This window comes from Mustela nivalis (genome assembly GCF_964662115.1).
Source record: "Mustela nivalis genome assembly, chromosome: 8".
In the NCBI taxonomy this organism is placed as follows: Eukaryota; Metazoa; Chordata; class Mammalia; order Carnivora; family Mustelidae; genus Mustela; species Mustela nivalis.
The window spans coordinates 38,614,798-38,620,761 of record NC_139027.1 but is presented as its reverse complement, the minus strand read 5'-3'; the positions used below and the strand labels follow the sequence as shown (position 1 = coordinate 38,620,761).

The following is a 5,964-nucleotide window of genomic DNA, read 5'->3' as shown; positions in this document are numbered from 1 at the left end:
GGCACCCCATAAACCTGTGTTGTTATAAGCTACCTAGCTTGTTGTATTACAGCACCAGGACGTGAGTACCAGCACTGCCGTTCCCTTTATTCTCTTCCTGGGCTCTCAGTCTCTACTCTCAGCAGCAGCCACGGAGGGCTCTGAGGTCCCTGTGCCCTGAGATTCAATTTTAGAAGCAAGTGGTCATTTCTTCCCTGTGTCCCCAGCTGTGGCAGAGGGATCCTGGCCAGGGCGGCAAATAGACGAAGGGCTCATCACCAGACACTGTCCAGACCCTCACAGGTAGGGCGAGCATGCTTTCCATCAACCACGGTGCCTGTGCATTTACTACCCTTGTACAGCACCATGGTGACTAAACTCTACCTTTAGTTTATTAAAATCAAACTTCTTGCTGTGGCCTGTAAGGCCTGTAAAGTCTAGCCTCCCCCCATCAACTTTCCTTCATACCATGCCTCACATCATCACCATCATCTTAGCAACTCCCTCTCTCTCTGTTTCTCCAATGGGCCTCGCTACGTCCTACCTCAGGGCCTTTGCACCTGTACTTCCCTCTGGAACACTCACCTGCCACTCTTTACATTGTGGCTGCTTCTCACTCTTTACATTCCAGCTCAAATCTCACCCTTCGGATCCCCCCACCTGCCAAGACATTCTCTGTAAGATCAGCTGTTTATTTCTTTCACAGCGTTTATCACAATTAGAAGCTCATTGGTTTGCTTTCGTGTCTACTCATTTACTTCTCTGTTTACTGCATTTATTAGAATGTAAGTTCCCCTGCCATCGGGGCCCTTGTCTGGCTTGTTTGCTACTCTATTCCCAGTGCCTAGAATAGCACCTGGCAAATCACTGACATTCAACAAATACTTCAAAAAAGAGAGAAGGGAAAGAAAAAATCCTGGTTATAGCCCTATTTCCTGATCTAGTATGAGTCCCAAAAATCATTTAGGGTCTACCCCAAGCCTGTTCCAGCTGAGGTCAGAATTGAGCACCTCCCTTGGCTTCTGGAAACTGTCTGCTGGCGGGTCTAGCCCTTGACCCCAGGCCTGGTCCAGCAGATCAGGCAAATCCTGATCAGGCAGATCAGAAGTTATCCTGCTCTGGTTCTGCCTGATTCTTAGAACAGGACCCTGATTTGGGAATCGAGACCACAGAGCACCATTACTCATGAACGGAGTCTTGTTTTGACAGTTAGGCCGTGCAGTGAGCGGGCTGCAAATACTGGAGTTGGAGAATTGCAGTATGAATCATGCCCACACCATCTTCTCGTGCCTTAGTCAGCGGCCATAACAAAATACCAGAGACTGAATTGCTCAAACAACAGAAGCTGATTTCCTCACACTTCTGCAGATCAGAAGTCCCAAAGTCCAAGATCAAGATGCCACAGAGGATGGTTTCTGGCGAAACTTCTCTTCCCGGCTTTGAGATGACCACCTCCTCACTGTGTCCTCATATGGCTTCTCCTCTGTGTGCACACCGGGGAAGACGACAAGAGACCTTCTGGTGTCTCTTCCTCTTCCTAAAACGACACCAGTCTTAACAGATACAGCCTCGTTTAACCTTAATTATCTCCCTAAAGCTCTGACTCCGAATACCATCACATGGGGGAGAGGGGGTTAGAGCTTCAACATATGCATTTGGGGGGCACACAAGTCAGTCCATAACATCTTGTGACTAATTTCTTCTGAGCCTTGCTTTTCTTGCCTATAAATTAGGGAGGGTGATACACACCTCTTATAGTTACTGACAGAGCATTACATGTGGTGAAGAAACAAGTGTGTTTCAACTATCTGATACTGCACAACAGGCCGCTCCAAAATTTGGTGACTTAAAATAACATTTTTTGCTCACCAGTCTGCAGTCCAGGCAGGGCTTGGCAGGAACAGCTCATCTCTGCCCCATTTGGCAGCCACTGGAGAGGCCAAGGGGTGCGAGCTGGAGCCATCTGAAGGTCACTCATTCCCATGTCTGCCACGTGGGCAGGAAAGATTCAAACATCTGGGGACTGGAGCATGTGGGGCTCCACGAGCATCCCTCTCGATATTGATAGAGGTGATGCAGATATAGGGAGGGACAGGAATAGATAGATAGTCTTTCCAGGTGGTAGTTTCAGGATAACTGAACTTCTTAAATACCAGCTTGGGGCTCCCAGGTTCCAAGAGAGATAGTCAAATGGCAGCTGTATCACTTCTAAGGACGAAGCCTTAGAAATCAGGGATCATCACTTCTGCTTATCAGATGAGGCAATCCCATGGCCAGCCCTTGTTCAAGGCGGCGGGCGGGGGTGGGGGTGGTGGTCAGCATCTCTTGATTGGAGAGAGACAAGCTTCTGGAAGGCGGGTGAGACTGAAAACACCGTTGTGGTCATTTTTTAGAAAATGAAGGCTGCCCCTGTACTCAAATCTATGACGTGCTTTGAACACAATTTTCAGATTGCTAGGCTCAGCCCCTTGTCAGCCCTTGGCTCCTTGTGAGAGCAGTAAAGCCTGGGACACACCTGGGTCCAGAAGACACAGGGATAGGTCTCCGGATCTGGAACCAAAGTGATCATTTTGCTGACTTCTTTGCATCCGGGGAGTTCCTGTGGTTTGTCACATTGCTGTTCATTCAGAAGTCTTTCAGAGATGAGAAAAATCTAGGATCGTTTTCCAGCTGAAATCTCTCATCCATCATATCCTATCCCAGCTGGAAGACACAGGCCCAGCTGTGCTGGCCTGAGGGCTGGAACTATAGCCCAGGCTCTTTTTTTTTTTTTTTTTTTTAGATTTTTATTTATTTATTAGACAGAGAGTGTGAGATCACACCTCGTCAGAGCAGCAGGCAGAGAAAGGGGGAGAAGCAGGCACCCTGCTTGAGCAGAGAGCCCGATGCGGGGCTCGATCCCAGGATCCTGAGATCATGACCTAAGCCAAAGGCAGAGGCCTAAACCACTGAGCCACCCAGGTGCCTCTAGCCCAAGCTCTTTTACACCCCTAGAGGGAGGTCTATGCGCACCCTCCCCCCTCCACTGCACCTCGGGGACCTCTCCTGGTACCCATCACAATCAGCTCCATTGTTACCAACCTGCTCACCACAACTTGCACAGGGTTCTTTGACTCAAAGAAATGCTCCTCTAATGAGAGGTCAGGTGAGAGTCCATGGCCACCCCATCTCCTCTTTCCACTTCTATTTGCTGATACTCTTCATTTACTCTCTCCTTCTGTACCACCCCTTGTTCAAGAACACAGCCATGGCTCCCTCTGTTTTAGACCCCGCAGAGGGGAGACACACCCTCCCTGCTTCCTGGACACATGGCTGAGGGCCAAAGGGGCCTGCAGACCTCCCTCGTTTTTCCCCTTCTCGCATTTTTTCTTTAACTGTGCTGGGCTCTGCCCAAAACTGTCAGTCCCTGAGTGCCAGCTCTCTCCTCTGCTTTGCCTGACCCAGGAGAAAAAATACAGAAAACTCCCTTTGCCCTCACTTCACAGAGATAAAGATAAACTTTTCAGATGGATCCTCTGTGTGACTCTAGAGCAGAGCAACAGGTAGAACTATAGCCTCTATTCTACATCTCTCTCTTATTTTGGCTACCTCCTGGCTGAAGGCTGGCCTGTCCACAGCCAGCCCTCACCATCTCCCTCTCTGGAGCAGCAGCTGGGCCAGGCACAAAGCAAGGAAAATGTGCAATTTCTCCTTGCAGCTGGGGCCCAGGCTGCCATCTTGAGCACTAGGCCAGGTGCAGTCAGCACATCACTACTTCCTTCTGATCACATTAGAAGGCCTTTCATGTGAGGTTTCCAAAATACTGATTCGTGAGCGGTACTAATCTGATAAGGTCATGCATGGCTCTGTTATAAAATAATTCTGACAGAGGAGCGCCTGGGTGGTTCAGTTGGTTGAGTGTCTGCCTTTGGCTCAAGTCATGATCCCGGGGTCCTGGGATCGAGTCCAGCATGGTCGGGCTCCATGCTCAGCAGGGAGTCTACTTCTCTCTCTCTCTCCCTCTGCCTCTCCCCCTGCTTGTGCGCTCTCTCAAACAAAATAATAACCAATAATAATCATAATTCCGACAGAACAAGTTATAAAAAGTAAACAAGTAACGCATCCATCAGCTGGAGAACTGGGAAAGGCATGTAACAGCTCTGGGCTTTGGTTTCCTCATCCGCCAGATAAAGAACTTGGAAGCAAGAGAACCTATGAGCAAGGCTCAGGCTGACAGGATAAAGGGGCCTCCTGTGTGCCCTCTGTGGTCCATTCTTTGCCTGAAAGCCCCTGAGAAGTCTGTCACCCAACTATTTCTTTTTCGGGATAGCTTTGCTTCCGTCGGGTCGGGGGGGCGGGGGGAGGGGGTCGGGGAAGGGTGGGAACTGCAAGTGGGGAGGGAGTCCGGGGATGAGAGGAAGGCGTTTTGGGGGAACTTTAGAAATCGGTTGTGTGCCATCGTCTCTCCCCCGGTGGCCGCTTCGCTTGGAGGTCTGGGTGGAGCGCTCCTCCCCAGGGCACTGGCTGCCAGGCTCCCACCCACCGCCAGCGGCCAAGCCCCCGGGAGACCGCCGAGCAGCAGGAATTCAAAGGAACCTTCCCAGGTACAGGTGTGTGCATTCCTGGCCTGACAGCCGCCTCCTCCGCCCCGATCTGGGGCCGTTTGTCCGAAGGCATTATGCAAAATAAAGCTGCCTTGTTTCCCACCCCCCCACCCCCGCCTGGCAATCCGGGCCTCGGCAAGGCCTTCGCCGTGGGAGGGAGGATCAGAGAGCGGGAGCTGCCGGGGTCCCTGCGCTGAGCCTTTCTCCCCTTCACCCGGTGCGGGCGGAGATGGGAATTCGCAATGGGAAGCAGCGAAGGGAACCCTCTCCCCGGCTCCTACCTCAGCAAGTGGGACCCCCCAGCTCTCAGGTTAGGCAGCCCCTCACCGAAGATTCCACCACGGACCCTAGCCCCGCCTGGGAGGGTCTGCACGCCGGCGGAAGAACTGGAATTCAAGCCCCGGATCGGTTTGCGGGAGGGGGACTTCCGCCGTCCGCCTCTAGGTGGCGTGAGTCTGCTCAAGAGCCGGCAATGAACCCTGGCTGACTGGGGCTGGGCCGCAGAATAAGGGCTGAGGTCTGGGACGGTCGCAGGACACAGACCAGACAGCCCATTTCCTTTCCAAGTTGATCAAGTCCGCACATGAGCGGCCGGCAGAAAGCCTTGGGGACAGGAAGTCCCCGCTGGAGTTCAGCATCTGGGCAGAAAAGCCACGGTCCTAGGTCTGAGGTCTGCTTCTAGCTCTTCCTGCCTCGTGGCCTCCTTAGTCTACCCACCCGGTCTTAGTGGCCCACTCCCTCGCTTGTCTGCATCAACCACCAAAAATGCAGAAGAGGGAAGACTTAGGAAATAAGAGCTTCATTCCTCTGTCATCCACATAGAACTTTTCCAACTTGACTATTAGCCTAGAGAAGAAATGTATGCCTTTTTTTTTTTTTTTTCTGAGTGTCCTGAGGGAAAGCAGTTTTATAAGCAGATAATTATAATGCCGTTTAGTATGGTTGTAATAAAGGCATACACAAAGTTTTATGGAAGTTTGGGGAGAGGGACTTTAATTTTTCCAGCAAAGTTGAAGTCTCACAGAGAAATTAAGTCTTGATGAAGAGAACGCTTTTAGGAGATGTGAATGATGGCAATTCAGAAAATTAAGAACAAAATCAAAGACCTTGAGGCAGGAATGTACAGATTACATTTGGAGAACAGTATCACTATTTTCAGATCACTTGAGTGTCTAAACCAAAAGTACAAAAGAATCATCTGAAAAATTATTAGGGCTTATGAGTCTTTGGCAAAGTGGCTTGTTACAAAACATACAGGTAAGGGGCACCTGGGTGGCTCAGTGGGTTAAAGCCTCTGCCTTCAGCTCGGGTCATGATCCCAGGATCCTGGGATTGAGCCCCACATCGGGCTCTCTGCTCAGCGGGGAGCCTGCTTCCCCACCCCCTGCCTGCCTCTGCCTAC

General features: G+C 51.0%; 1 long non-coding RNA gene across 1 annotated transcript; it reads right to left on the bottom strand.

The window, feature by feature from the left end:
• Window positions 1–740: 740 nt before the first annotated feature.
• LOC309872338 lies at window positions 741–4,969 on the bottom strand. The gene is made up of 2 exons (XR_014315793.1): window positions 4,844–4,969; window positions 741–1,516 (listed from the first exon to the last, which is right to left on the bottom strand). It is a non-coding gene; the product is annotated as an uncharacterized lncRNA (long non-coding RNA).
• Between the last annotated feature and the right edge of the window lie 995 nt (window positions 4,970–5,964).